Genomic DNA, 15,154 nt, shown 5'->3' with positions numbered 1-15,154 from the left:
CAGGAGTCACACATGGAAATTACAGGATGTGCTTTTTTTGGGAATCGCAACAATACACAAGAGGTATCTAATAAATAAGAGCATGTACAAACAGGTTACCAATAAAACTGAATTCTGTAGTTCTGGTTTGAAGAGTATTCTCACTCCTCAGTCACATCACAAAGTTTTATTCCTATGCAAAGGCACAGTGAAATGGCTATAGCAGCCAAGCTAGGGCTAGATTTCACTGCTTCAAATTTTAGAAGCCTCTTGGGAAGCTGGGACACTTGCTCAGTTTGTAAACCCACTCCAAACTCTGTGTTTCTATTTGGGTACTGTTGTACTCAGTCCAGCTGGATTAAAGCTAAGCAGAGAAATGCCTTCTGAACATAGCAAAGCCATAGCCTCAGGCTCCCTGGACCTGTAGGGAGCATGCCCTCACTGCCCAGCTGAACAAGCTATTTTTAGATTACACAAAATGGATGTCAACAGACCTGCTGTAATCAAACACTGGTTAAAAACAGCACCTGTCTTCAGCAAAGAGATGGCTTGTGATGGCTCCCACAGTTCCTAAAATGCTGTGCTGCCCTAGTCAGTTTTCCAAAGGTTCTTCATGCATCAAGCTCTCTGGGATGTGCACATGGCAGAGTGACATCAGGTGAAGAAGGAGAAGAAAACACTATTACATAACAGAGAGCTGGCTTTTGAGTATGGAAGCAACTGGTCTCTCGTTTGGCATCTTTCTATTGTCACCACCTTTCACACCCTCCCGCTTAGACTCCGAGGTCTGGAAGCACACGGTGCCAGCATGACACACAGCACAGTGCAACACTCAACACAGTGGCGGTGTGGCACACACCCCCAGTGCGACACTCCGTGCAGCACTAGTGTCACGCACAAAACACTGCCAGGGTGACAGAGCTGGGACACAGAGCGGGGCGGGGGTCTGTGCGTGCAGCTGACACAGGCCAGCTGAGGTGCAGAAAACCACAGCTGTCTGTGCAAACAAGTCAGTTCTTTATCCAGTGTGCATGCAGACCTTGGACCCGCACAGTTGGCTGAAAGGCAGGGGCACTGCTTTACCCCTAAAATGGTGTGGGCACGGTGCAGACGTGTAGCACGGGCTGCCTGGAATGCAGAGGTTGGGCACAGAAAGTCAAAGCTCGATAAGCACAGCTCTGTCGAAAAATGCCAGGAAAGCACAGAACGAGTGAGGCGATATTAAACGCCGTGTTCAATATGACTGCCCCCGCTCCCTCCATCCAGCTCGGGCTATGCGACACAAACCGCCTCAGGCGGGAGGGAGGTGGCACCGCCCTGAGGAAAACTGGCCATGGAGCGGGGCTGGGGCTGTGACACCTCAGGAAACCCGCCATGGAGCGGGATGGGGCTGCCAGCCCTCAGGGAAACCGGCCATGGAGCGGGATGGGGATGTGACACCTCAGGGAAACTCACCATGGAGCGGGATGGGGCTGTGACACCTCAGGGAAACCGGCCGTGGAGCGGGATGGGGCTGTGACACCTCAGGGAAACCGCCATGGAGCAGGACTGGGACTATCAGCCCTCAAGGAAAGCAGCCATGGAGTGGGGCTGAGGCTGTCAGCCCTCAGAGAAACCCGCCATGTTAGCCACCTCCAGAAGCTTTGATGTACTTGTTTCTTGGTTTAATGCCCTTCAAGGGATCAATCTAGCATCTTTGCATATGAGCATGACATGCAAGGATTATCAAAGACAGCTGTTACCTCTACAGCTCTTATCATAATGGCTGTTATCATAACTGCTGTTGCCTCTAAACTTACTTTTTCATGATTGCCAAACAATATGTGAAAAAAATATGGACCGTTTCTTATGTCTGACCTAAAATATCCAGAATGCAAAATTCATTCTCAAGACAGGAAAAAAGAAAACATTGAAAATAGGATGTAGGCCATCTTCAAAAGGCACAGAGAAGAAAATAAATATTAGAGGACCATAGAAAACAAAGTTTTTCTTCTTCATCTTGTTAGTATTTGTTGTTTGAATGTTTGTTGTCTTACTTGTCCCTCTCAAAACAAGGCATGTTATAGCTTTATGGTCTCAGTGCTGTATTTCCCCAATAGCTGACTTGGCATTTAAGCTCTGGTTTATTGGAAATATACAACAAGAGACTCTTCATGGAAGAGAGTTGCACAAGCCTCTGGATTCCTCACCATTCACCTTTACCAATGCTCACACTAATCTCCTAACACACCTGAGCTTCCTGTCTTTCTGTCAGAGAAAGATTCAGCTAAAGTCAAGGAAACGGGGCAGGGGGAGATGGAAACCTTCCCTTGAGATGCTTTTGGGAAGGCCTGCAAGGACCCTGCCTTCCCCTGGAACAGAGGTGGTCACGATGCATGGTGTTGGCTGACTTGCCCTAGGTGCCCCCTCTATTCCAGAAGGACTTGTGCCCACTTCATCACTTGTCTGTCCCTCCAGTTCCAGGGCCTCAAACCTGCTCTGTAAGGTGCTAAACCTGTAAGTCAGCTGTAAGTTTTCAGAATAAGGTACTGAGCATGGCTCTAAGTAGGTTTTTTTAGTCAGGTTTACAATATATTTTGAGAAGAAGAAGGACAGAAGGGGCAAATACCACACAAGAATCCAGCACAGTCTCCCCAGCTTTTTCATCTGGGTTCTATGAAGCACAATGCCCAGCGCTTGCACTGCACCGTCTTTTCATGTGTTCTGGTGATCAGAACCATCCCATGGCCAGCCCCAGGATAATCTGGGTGCCAAAGTCCTGTTGCCTGCAAACATCACACTCTATTTTACCCAGCTGGTGCTCATCTCAGCATATTTCCTGAGTTGGCTTTATGAGTGTTTTATCTTGGCAGTTCTAGCAGATGTTCTTAGGGCCCCTAAATTCTGCATGCTTTGTGTCCACTATCAGTGGGCATCCTTCTTCCCAAGCTTTGTCAACCTCCTTCTGGGTCTGAGATCAGTGAAACTTGCCCAGCCCTGAGTCTTAAAAGACAATTCTAGCAACAAGTACTTTGCTTTTCTAACACCTGGCCATCACTTCGAGCTTGTAGGCTGCTATGTGTGTCACAGGTTAAACGTCTGTTCTTGTTGAGCAGGCTTGGAAGTGTGTAAAGGCCAGGCATGACAGGACGTGTTTTCTTCAGGAAATGGGACGTATGGCCCAGTTTGCAAGAGGTGCCCGCCCGCGCCTTCCAGAGTGCCAGAACGTTGCCGGCGCCATTGCAGGGCTCAGGGCGCTGCCTTGTGGGCGAGAGCCGCCATGACAGCGCGGGCGCCGCGCGGCGGGGCCGGAGGGCGGGAAGGGGCGGGCGGGTGTGAGGGGCGGGGCGGTTCCTGCCCAGAGCCGAGCCCGCGCTGGTCGTGGGCGCATTCCCGGCGCGCTGTTGGGAGGGTGCAGTCGCTGCTCGGGCTCAGGGAGAAGCGTGCGGCCGCTGCGGGGTCCCAGTCCGCAGATCGGGCTGCTGGCCGAGGCTGCAGTGCCAGAGCTGCCGTGCGCCGTGGCGGTGCCAGAGCCCCCGACAGAGCCGAGCTGGCAGTGCCGACACCTGAGGGAAGCCCGGCCATGGCAGCGCCGGGGCCGCTGGGCAGAGCCAGGCGGGCAGTGTCGACACCTGAGGGAAGCCCGGCCATGGCAGCGCCGGGGCCGCTGGGCAGAGCCGGGCTGGCAGTGCCGACACCTGAGGGAAGCCCGGCCATGGCAGCGCCGGGGCCGCTGGGCAGAGCCGGGCTGGCAGTGCCGACACCTGAGGGAAGCCCGGCCATGGCAGCGCCGGCGTCGCTCCTGCCCCGGGGCCGCCAGCAGGAGCGACGCCTGGGACCTGCCGGCAGACCGGCACTGCTTGGCCCTCTTCACTAGATCCGAGAGAGTAGCACCACAGATAGTAAAATACTGAAACATCTGATTTAAAACACCAGAGGGAAACCACAGAATTGAAAAAAAAAAGGAAGGTCTGGCAAAATATTCAGGGCATGAATGGGAAGCCTGAAAAGATACCAAATCTAATTACTTAGATAATCTCAACTATATCAGGAGGAATATGAGGGTGAAAAAACGTTCAAAAAGTTTCAACAATAAAAAGGTCTGCCTGTGTCATTTTGTTAGTACATTAAACTCTTCAAAAGCAGTCAAGTATTTCTTTGTCCAGTGCTATGAATTTAATAGCGGGATTTCTTACAGTTGTCCCTCAAATACCCCACATAAAGGGAATTGAGTGCTTAGATTAAAGAGATGCCATCAGTTAGTAGACATAGTTTTCTGTTTTTTAGTAGTTCTGTAATAATTAGTTATTAAAATAAGTCATTGTTCTGGCGATTGATGCTGATCTCTGATCCATCCATGCAGATTTCTTGGAAAGGCGATTTTTTTAGTAATAGGCTGTGGGAAAACAGGTGTTTTCTGCTGGTAACTGGAACAAACACGCTCCTTTTTGCGGTAAAAACAAAAGCAACCTTATGACACTGCTGCTTCTTCTCCACATCTCCTAATGACAGTGAGCTACTGGAGCTGGGACTGATGGCCTAGGATTCTGCATAGCTGTGAGAGGGCTCCTGTCCTGTCTAGTTGGACAGGAGCCATTGAGCACCAGCTCAGCCCTGGATGCTGTAAGGGCTAGCAGGAATGTCAAAGACCAAGGCAGGCTGGGTCCTGAGAAGTGCCCCCAGCCCTTCAGAAGTGGACAGGCTCTGCCTGTCTTTTATGCCTCCACTGCTCCCTGTGCAGAGACATTCAAGAATTCCTTGGGGATCCGAATCCCCTTCAGGTTGGTGTCCTTCTGCCTGGCTCACCAGCCAGGAGGGTGCAGGTGCTGTGCTGTGCCAGGCCCTGCCCCAGGAGCCCTGGCCCTGCCCTGTCCTGTGAGTCTGGGCTTCAGCTTCGTGCCCAACTTGGAAAAGCACTGGAGAAAGAGCAGGGACACCCTGGATCTCCATAAGGGACAGTTTTTCCTTTCTTTATCAGCCAACATGGGAGGACAATGATGCCTTCGTGGAGCTAGGAGTGAGGCACGGCCAGTGTGATGCCAGGGATTGCCTTTACCCTGGAGGCAGAGAGGAGACAGAGGAAGAGGAATAAGTTGGGAAGCTGCTCCCAGGGCTCTGCAGGGAAACCACATCTTGGCAAGGGCTCAAAGCGCAAAGAACTTGAAGAGCTTGGCCAGACAACCTTGTGTGGGTACGCTTTGTCCTCAGTGCCATAAACTTCTTTGCTTCCCCAGGCCCTGGCAATTGCTCCTGTGCTCCTCCTGTGCTGCTGAGGGCACCCATAGGCGCTGCTCTGGCCTGAGAAACAGCACACACAGATGGGAGTGTGACACCTGTGCTGGGCTTGGAACGGGTATGAGTCAAAGCCCCCCTGTGTCCCTGGGCTGGGGGCAGTGCCCAGGCCGGGCTTGGCAGAGCGCGTCCACTGCTGGAGGGCTGGGGGCACTGCTCTGGCCTGGCCTTGCAAGATTCTGTGTGTCTCTGGGCTGTTGTATGGGTACAATCCGGCCAGCTCAAACCCTAGCCCACACGGTCTTACATGGACAAAAACAAAAGACGAGACGCGCTCTTCTGCACGTGGGGATGAGTGTCCTGTTTATTGGCTTGGGATGGGACACCTCTGGTCCGGCAACCACCCAGGTGGAAAAGACGGCATGACATACCTGATGTGGAGTTTTATACCCGAGGGATGGGGGCAGGAAAAGAGGACCACAGCCAATGGAATACCACTGGGGAGCGGCGAGGGGAGGGGGAACAGACCACCAGGGTGTATAGAAAGGGGGGTGTGTGGGGGATAGACCATGTGATGGGAGAGGGGGAATACTCGACATACCATACTCAGTACAAATTTCCCATCACCCAGTGCAAAAAAACAACTAAATAAAATATTTAGTGCAATACAGCATGGTCTGACCTCGGCCTGGGCAATCTTTGACATTCTTGCTTGCCCTTACAGTGTCCAGGGCTGAGTCAGAGCTCAATGGCCCCAGGCTGGCCAGACAGTCAGGACTGGGGCCTTCTCATGGCTCCCCAGATTTGGAGGCCTTCAGCAGCAGCTCTCATAGCCGCAGGCCATTGGGTCTGGCGCACCAAATTCTATCTGCAGAGACGAGCAGCCACAGCAGGCCCCAACACGCAGCATGGCAGCAGGTACTGCCATCCTCCTCGCTGGACAGCAGCAGCCCCAGCACATCAAGGTCACCGTACAGCAGCTCCCCTGACTCTGAGGACAGGGTCCATTCCAGACGTGCTGGGCCCGGCCGCGGGCGAAGCCGCTCTCGCCAGCAAGGTCGGGCCCCAAATCGACTTGTGCCCTTGAGGAGTCGGCGTTACAGGAGCAGCTGTAGAAGACCAAGGGCTGAGAGACCCCGACGAAGGGAGACAGCTGCATGGGCGTCCCCCCAACACAACCGCTCCCTCAAGCAAGAGGTGGCCCAGAGTCCACCTGTCCGCTCCAGGGGTTGCCGTGAAAGAAGCAGCGGGACAGGGCGAAGGGCTGAGAGGCCCAGGCAAAGGGAGCCATCATCGGGGACGCCCCCCAGACGCAGCCGCTCCCGCTGGCTGCTTGTGGCAGCAGGCAGTGTGGGGATCAGAGCAGACGCAGGGGGAGGCAGGAGCTGCTCGGCCATGCGGGTGCTGGGAGCCTCCCTCCTGCCCAAGTGGGGCCCAGCTGGGCCAGGGAGCAGCTCCTGGGACAGCCGTGCCCGCAATGGCCCCTGCTCTGCAAGCCTCCAGCCCTGCCCATCAGCCAGGCAGGGACAGAGCAGCCTTGGGGCCGATGCTGCTGCAGGCTCAGAGCCCCGCAGAGCTGCTCATGTCCGCTGCCACTGGCTCTGTCCCCTGCAGCCTGCATGCTGTGTCACCGAGCCGAGGCTGACCCCTGTGCCTCGCCAGGCCCTGGCAGCTGCTCCTGTGCTGCTCCTGCACTGCCCAGGGCACCCACGGGCCCTGCTCGGGCCTGACGCAGAGCAGAACCAGCTGGGGCTGTGATAGCTCTGCTGCTCTGGGCACGGCTCTTGGGCAAAGCACCCGCCTGTCCCTGGGCTGGGGGCAGTGCCCAGGCTGGGCTTGGCAGAGCCCATCCGCTCCTGGAGGGCTGGGGGCACTGCTCTGGCCTGGCCTGGCCCGGCCCTGGGGTCCCTTGACATTCCTGCTGGCCCTTGCATCCACCAGGGATGGGCTGGAGCTCCATGGCCCCGGCCTGGCCGCACAGTCAGGACTGGAGCCTTCCCGTGGCTCCCCAGGACACAAGAGCCTCAGCCCCAGCTCCCAAACACGGCCTAACAGGGTTTGCTGCTATTGATCCCTGTTAGACCTTTGAAAGGATTTTGAAAGTAACGTTGTTTGGCAACTCCTTCAAGAAACAAACGTGACTCGCTTCTAATCAGTAAAAGGTTTATTGGTTTGCTTGCACTTCCTATAGGCTATCCTTATGCTTCCTTCGGCGTTCCAGAAAATAATGAAAATCTAACAAATTCTTCCAAGAAGTTTCTGAATCCACTATTAGGAGAAGTCTCTACATTCACTATCCTTACATACAGTTAAGTAGCTGCACCTGTAACGTACAGAGATGTAACGGTTTACCTGACTGGACCACACAACGAGATGTTCTACACACCGCTACACTAAAAAACTTCTCTTCCCTCTTCATTACAAATTTAAAGCTCTTCTCGAGGTCCTGAATTCATTTTGCATGCGCATTCATACCTGCAATTCCTCCCCAGGCTCAGCTTTCCCCCAGACTTACCAGGGAACAGATGTTACATACTCACCTCAAGCAATAATCTACGTCTGTCTTCCTAACCCTCTTTTTCTTCACTGAGTTCTACCAATCTACAAAATAACTGTGGACCCTCTGCACAAAAGAAACAACCAATTAATAGGCTTAAACGCTTGTGATTGTGCTGCTGCTTCTAACAATCATGACCAACACAGCACTAAAATCAGAAATCAATTCTTCACCATCCTTCCTGTTCTCCTGCCCCCCACCACACCTTGGCTTCAGCAGAAATGTTCCCTACTGCGGCCTGCTGTGCTAAGAACATGGAAAGAAAGGCAGCAGCAGTTTTCCTCAACATGCTGCAATCTGAATTGCAGTGAAATTGCAGCTCTTTCATTTGAAGCTCAGCACCAGCACCCCACACCTTCCCCCAGAACTGAGGCCTGCTGAGGCCTGAGCTCTCCATTTCAACACACCCTGTAAATCAGGCTGGCTGGAAGATTGCAGGCCGCTAACTGTGTGAACACAGCAGTGCCTTTCATCACAGTTATCTCATCAGTCTCATGGAAGGCACATCCTTTAAGCTTGTCTTAAGACTCTAGTCTACAAAATAGAACCAGCAATTGTTTTGGTGGCCTGTGCAGGTTTTGGGCACTGTGTGTATGTTTCCTTTGGTTGTTGTTGTCTTTCTTTCTAAATACAAAATTGACTGGATTCAGAAGAGAAAGCCCCAGATGCATTAGCACAAAGAACCACAGGGACATACGTGGCTCACAAGAAGAACACTCAAACGTTTCTAACGGTAACACCAGAAAGAGAGGAAAAAGTTAAAGATGATTTAAATACCTGAAAGGATCCAAAATGTCTAGGTAACCTGACAAGTGACTAAGCTTCTGGTAAACTCTAAAAGTCCAGATTCCTATTCGGTAATTGTCTGAAAGACAAGAAAGCCAGAAATCTGCTTGACCCCTATTTTACCAGGACTTTCTCACAGGATTCTACCACAACTTGGACCACAAATAAGGGTGGCAAATTTTGACTAGAAGACTTTCATAACTAGGCAGCATTTTTTCCTCCTCACTGAATTCCAGGAAGGGTTTAAAAGGAAAAAAAATACAAAAGGGGTTGAAGAAATTCTGTCATACCTCTTAGGCGTTCATCATCTTTGGAGAAGAAAAAAACTCTAGCACTTCCTGTGCGTGGTAAAGAAAGAAACCTAGACAAGGACAAAGGGATTTGAGCATCCTAAATTGTACTATCAAATTCCATGAACATGACTTCAAACTCTAGTGCTTCAGAGAAATGGTATACATTGAAAAGCTTTATTCCCTAGGAACCCCAAATAGAGCTTTCTATTTTACAAAACCCACTTTTAGAGAGAAAACTGACTGTGTCTTTGGCTTTTAGCCAAACTCACTTTGGAGTTGGTCCAACCAAAATGACCCAGTTAATTTCTTGTGCTCAACTCTCTCTTCCCATATTCATCTTCACATCAAATGTGCTGCTGGGAGTTTTGACTCTGTGCAGCACAAACGATTTTCCGAGATGACTTTGGTTGCTCAGAGGTGTGCAATGTCCGTTTCCCATTTCCTGAGTTAATATTCCCACAGCATCCAACTACTACAGCCAAGTAGACAACAAAGAGAAATGGAACTTGCATTTCTTGGTCCTGTTCAATCTCTGACATCTCAGGCTCATCATCACCCTCAGAACTGCTGTCTTGGAAACGTGGATCCTCTTGCCATGTGGCTTTTACCGGCTTTATTGTTCCAAGGGCATAAGGCTCTGCAATGACAGCACCCATAGAGAAAAAAAGCCAAAACCAGATTCTTCCCCTACTGGTCAGGAAAAATTCCTCCTTTCAAGTGAAATACTTAGAGTGGAGAAGACAGATTTGGGAAGGACAGAATCTGCCCCTGCCAGATTTTCTAAGCTACATCTCTGCTCCACTTTGTTCTAGGGATCCCTTATGTATTCTTAAACATTTGTCATTGCATTCAGAAGACCATGAATACCTTCTCAGTTCAGCACAAGTGTGGGGGACTCGTTGCTTTGTGCTGTTGCGTTGGGTTTTTTAATATTGTGGATAACTTCTCGCGGTTTCTTTTCTCTCCTACATGACTGGGACTCGATTTAATGTTGTTTCATCTTCATTTCAGACGGCCTCATTTTATCTAAGGTTAGGACACCCCAAAGATCATGTGTCATTCCGTTTCTTTTTTCTAAAGGTCCAAGAGTAGAATTCAGTAACAAACAGAATGCGCATGGATCTTGGGGTCAGCTCCCGGACTTTGCTCCTCCCTCTACATTAACACACATTTCCTTTAAAATCTTGTTGGGTTCTATGAAACTTGATATGACTGGTTTGTCACCTTTTTCCCCGTTTGAGGAATTCAGGGCATGAGAACCAGCTTTTTCACCACTCAGCAGAAACCCCAATGCCTTCTCAAAGCATGCCTTTAGAATTCCTGAGATGCAAGCAAGAGTTACCTCTCATTAATCTACCACAGCCCTGGCAAGCAGAAATGAAGATGAAAATGCTTCTTCCTAATTACTGACTTCTGCTGCTGAAAATCCCCTGGACCCTGACCTTCATTACACCGTATTGCCCTACAGTGCCTGCCAGAAGCTCTTCCTTAGCAATGGCATGTTAGAAGGGTTCTGCTGTTGCCCTCTTTGATGCCCAACTCCTCTGTGCCTCCAAAGTAGGAAAACGTGAAAGTACTCAGCTTCTGAGCTGTGTCGTTCTCAGGCAAAGGTCCCAAATGGAAGGGAAATACCCTGGGGCAGAGTCCTGTGCATCCTCTTTGCCCCAGGGTATTTCCTCTGTCTATTCTGGTTTGTTCTTTGAAGGTCCAATCAAGTCTTTCAAATCCGCAGCAATACTGTCAAAGTTGTCTTCAGCCACTTGAGGCAGTGCCTCACTCTCTTCTTTCTTCTTTTTTTGGCTTTACTGAAATGAGATTGTTCAAAGATAGCAACACAGCACACGTCCTTTTCAGAGACAGCTTCCCTAAGAGCCACCTTGCTCTGAATGTCTCCCTAAGCATATCCAAGCCCATTAAGGAGTGGTTCATTATCAAGGGTAAGCAGTGGGGAAACATCAGAGGTTGGAGTCTAAAGGCAGGAACAAGAGTCCTTTGTAATTAGCCACATCCTTAAGTGACTTTTCACTGAATACACGGGTACACAGAAATCAAGGTATTTAGCACAGACTTCTTTCCTGCCAATAGAAACATCAAGAGCTGATATGGTTTTCTCACAGACCTGCACATCTCAAGGTCCCTGCACTGACCGTTCTCACCTTCACTTCCGGCAAGCAACACATGGACTAGAAAGAAAAGATGACGCTACGTGCTGCTGTTGGAGGTCCCAGCTGAGGTCCGACGTCGCTGGTGCGAGCGGCTGCTCCTGCGGGATGTCCCCGACCATGTCCCCCTACGCCTGGGCCTCTCAGCACTCGCTGCTGTCCTCCTGCTCCTGTCCTGGCGACTCCTGGACCGCACAGTTTGAGTCGAGGCCCGGCGCTGCTGGCGGGAGCGGCTGCGTCTGGGGGGCGTCCCCGATGACGTGTCCCTTCGCCTGGGCCTCTCAGTCCTTGGCCTTGTCCTGCTGCTCCTGTCACGGCGACTCCTGGACCGGACAGGTGGACTCTGGGCCCAGCCTTGCTGGCGGGAGCGGCTGCGTCTGGGGGATGTCTGTGATGGTGGCTCCGTTTGCCTGGGCCTCTCAGCCCTTGGCCCTGTCCCACTGCTCCTGTCACGTCGACTCCTGGAGCGGACAGGTGCACTCTGGGCCCATCCTTGCTGGCGGGAACGGCTGTGTCTGTGGGATGTCTGTGATGGTGGCTCCCTTTGCCTGGGCCTCTCAGACCTTGGCCCTGTCCCCCTGTTCCTGTCACAGGGACTCCTGGACCGGACAGGTGGACTCTGGGCCCAGCCTTGCTGGCGGGAGCAGCTGCGTCTGGGGGACGTCCGTGCAGGTGTCTCCCTTTGCCTGGGCCTCTCAGTCCTTGGCCTTGTTCTGTTGCTTCTGTCACGGCGACTCCTTGATTGGATGGGTTGATTTGGGGCCTGACCTTGCTGGCGGGAGCGACTGCGTCTGGGGGATGCCCCTGACGATGTCTCCCTTTGCCTGGGCCTCTCAGCTCTTGGCCCTGTTTCGCTGCTCCTTTCATGGCGACTCCTGGAGCGGACAGCTGGACTCTGGGCCCAACCTTGCTGACGGGAGCGGTTGTGTTGGGGGGACGCCCATGCAGGTGTCTCCCTTCGTCGGGGTCTCTCAGCCCTTGGTCTTCTACAGCTGCTCCTGTAACGCCGACTCCTCAAGGGCACAAGTCGATTTGGGGCCCGACCTTGCTGGCGAGAGCGGCTTCGCCCGCGGCCGGGCCCAGCACGTCTGGAATGGACCCTGTCCTCAGAGTCAGGGGAGCTGCTGTACAGTGACCTTGATGTGCTGGGGCTGCTGCTGTCCAGCGAGGAGGATGGCAGTATGTGCTGCCATGCTGCGTGTTGGGGCCTGCTGTGGCTGCTCGTCTCTGCAGACAGAATTTGGTGCGCCAGACCCAATGGCCTGCGGCTATGAGAGCTGCTGCTGAAGGCCTCCAAATCTGGGGAGCCATGAGAAGGCCCCAGTCCTGACTGTCTGGCCAGCCTGGGGCCATTGAGCTCTGACTCAACCCTGGAGGCTGTAAGGGCAAGCGGGAATGTCAAAGATTGCCCAGGCCCAGGCCAGGCCAGGCCAGAGCAGTGCCCCCAGCCCTCCAGCAGTGGACGCACTCTGCCAAGCCTGGCCTGGGCACTGCCCCCAGCCCAGGGACACCGGGGTTTGACCCATACCCGTTCCAAGCCCAGCACAGGTGTCACACTCCCATCTGTGTGTGCTGTTTCTCAGGCCAGAGCAGCGCCTATGGGTGCCCTCAGCAGCACAGGAGGAGCACAGGAGCAATTGCCAGGGCCTGGGGAGGGAAACAGGCTCATAGCACTGAGAACAAAGTGTGCCAGAAGGTGGTTGTCTGGCCAAACGCTTCTGGTTCTTCCCGCTTTGAGCCCTTGTGGAGACACAGGTTCCCTGCAGAGCCCCAGGTGCAGCATCCCAACTTACCCCTCTTCCTCTGCCTCCTCTCTGCCTCCAGGGTAAAGGCAATCCCTGGCATTGCACTGGCCATGCCTCTCTCCTAGCTCCGCAAAGGCATCGTTGTCCTCCCATGTCGGCTGTCTGATGGAGAAAGGAAGAGATGATGAATTTCTGCTGCCCTCCCCTCATGGAGATCCAGGGTGTCCCTGCTCTTTCTCCAGCGCTTTTCCAAGTTGGGCACGAAGCTGAAGCCCAGACTCACGGGACAGGGCAGGGCCAGGGCTCCTGGGGCAGGGCCTGGCACAGCACAGCACTTGTACCCTCCTGGCTGGTGGGCCAGGCAGAAGGACACCAACCTGAAGGGGATTCGGATCCCCAAGAGAAACAGGTCGACAAGGAATGTCTCACTGTCTCTGCACAGGGGGCACTTGAGGCATAAAAGACCAGCGCGCATGGCCTGTCCCTGCAGGGCAAACACAGGCAGGGTGAGCGAGGCCCTGCTGCTGCTGCTGCTGCTGAGCACCTGCTGTGCCCCAGGGCTGAGGGGAGGGCTCCAACCTGGATGCAGTCCCTGTGGAACCAGGCCCTTTTGCACATTGGGCACACCAGGGTTGTGAAGGTCTTTCTGTCCTCCACAGGCTCCATGCAGATGGGGCAAACAGTGTCCGGCTCTGGAGTCACCTCCACCTCCTGCTCTGGACGGTGCTCAGGGCAGAAGGAGCTGGGGGCAAAGCAAAGGGGAAAGTGAGAAATGCTGGATCCTTCACGAGTGATGGCCAGAAAGGGAGAGGAGGTACCTGAACGGGGTAATGTATTGATTGACACAGCCTCCCTCCTTGGCACAGGGCAGGTGGAACCATCTGTCACAGTACTCCTTGCAGCACATGATGGTTGCCCCGCTCTGGCCGCAGACGCAGCAGTACTGGAAAGAGCCAAGCAGCCCCATCAGCAGCAGCAGCAGCAGCCTCGAGGGCTCCCCTGGCAGCCCCACGGCTCCGGGCAGGGCGCAGGATGTGGCCGCTGCCGGGTCCCAGCCCACAGAGCCGCCTGGTGGAGGAGGGAGGCTCCTGTGCCAGGGCCTCTGTGCCACAGCTGCTGGGAGCCAGGCTTTGTCGCGGCTGTCGGGCCGGCCTTTCTTTCCTGCTCTCTGCGCTAAGCTCTGGCAAACCTCGCCAGGCACAAATCTCCCTGCTCTTGTCACGCTCTCACCTTCTGTGCCGCCCGCCGGACTGCAATTAGGAGATCCCGAAGGAGAAAGCCCATGAGTCCAACGCAGTCCATCTCTTGCCGAAATAGTAGAGTGGCGAAGAACTGCAGGCAAGGGGAGGAGCTGATGAGGAGAGGGCGGCAGGAGCTGCTCATTGCAACGGTGGAGGGAGCGCCCGGAGTCACTCACCATGCAGAACACGTGGGCACAGAGCCCACCCTTCTCCAGTTTGTCACCGCACACGTCCGGGTCAGCCTCGGCTCGGCGACACAGCATGCAGGCTGCAGGGGACAGAGCCAGTGGCAGCGGACATGAGCAGCTCTGCGGGGCTCTGAGCCTGCAGCAGCATCGGCCCCAAGGCTGCTCTGTCCCTGCCTGGCTGATGGGCAGGGCTGGAGGCCTTGCACAGCAGGGGCCATTGCGGGCACGGCTGTCCCAGGAGCTGCCCCCTGGCCCAGCTGGGCCCGACTTGGGCGGGAGGGAGGCTCCCGGCCCCGGCATGGCCGAGCAGCTCCTGCCTCCCCCTGCCTCTGCTCTGATCCCCACACTGCCTGCTGCAACAAGAGCCCCTGGGCCAGGCTGTCACAGGGCTGCTTTGCCCTCACCTGCCTCCCTGGCACCAGGGCCCTCCTGCTTGCTGTCAGCCATGGCAGCTGTCTGCTCTGAGTCCCTCTCCTGGAGTGACATAGTCGCCCGACGTGTTGGTCCTCTCTCTCTATGGGAGGAAGAAGAGTGGGGGGGAGTTTGCAGGACAGGCCCAGAGCCACGAGGTTCTACTCCCTGCTCAGCCCTGCGTGAGCCCTGCTCCTGTCCGCCTTCTCCTCCCGTCGCTGCGTTAAGGAACACCACAGTGTCCTCTGGCTGTTCCTCCGCTGATTCTGGGAAGGGAGAGGCAGGTGAGCCTGCAGCACAGGCCCAGAGCCCCGAGGTGTGGGGCCCCTCTGGTCCCTGAGCAGCCACGTCCCTGCCCTACCTTCTCCTCCCGTCGTCAGGTCGCACTGACACTCGGCCTGAGCCCAGCGTTCCCTTTTGTGGCCTTGGTCGCACAGGTCACAATGGCCACTCTGACATCAGCACCGTGTACCCAAAATTGGGGCAGCCATGGCCTCAGGTCCCTGGCATCCACTTGTGGCGGCCTCCTCGGGCACCGAGGCTCTGAGATGGGTCCGAGCATTTGCTCAGGGTGGAACCAG

At 54.2% G+C, this 15,154-nt stretch overlaps 1 long non-coding RNA gene and 1 pseudogene across 1 annotated transcript; both read right to left on the bottom strand.

Moving 5' to 3' along the window:
* Positions 1-7,108: 7,108 nt before the first annotated feature.
* Positions 7,109-9,908, bottom strand: LOC139595698 (uncharacterized). Its single transcript, XR_011681095.1, has 3 exons — positions 9,337-9,908; positions 7,731-8,894; positions 7,109-7,513 (listed from the first exon to the last, which is right to left on the bottom strand). It is a non-coding gene; the product is annotated as an uncharacterized lncRNA (long non-coding RNA).
* Positions 9,909-12,002: 2,094 nt separating this feature from the next.
* On the bottom strand, positions 12,003-14,648 carry LOC139596110 (PHD finger protein 7-like; annotated as a pseudogene).
* Positions 14,649-15,154: the final 506 nt, after the last annotated feature.

This window comes from Agelaius tricolor, unplaced genomic scaffold (assembly GCF_023055355.1).
Source record: "Agelaius tricolor isolate 1412-34295 unplaced genomic scaffold, bAgeTri1.0.p SCAF_14, whole genome shotgun sequence".
Lineage (NCBI taxonomy): Eukaryota > Metazoa > Chordata > Aves > Passeriformes > Icteridae > Agelaius > Agelaius tricolor.
Note: the sequence above shows the minus strand (reverse complement) of the source record. Positions and strands in the feature narration are given on the sequence as shown.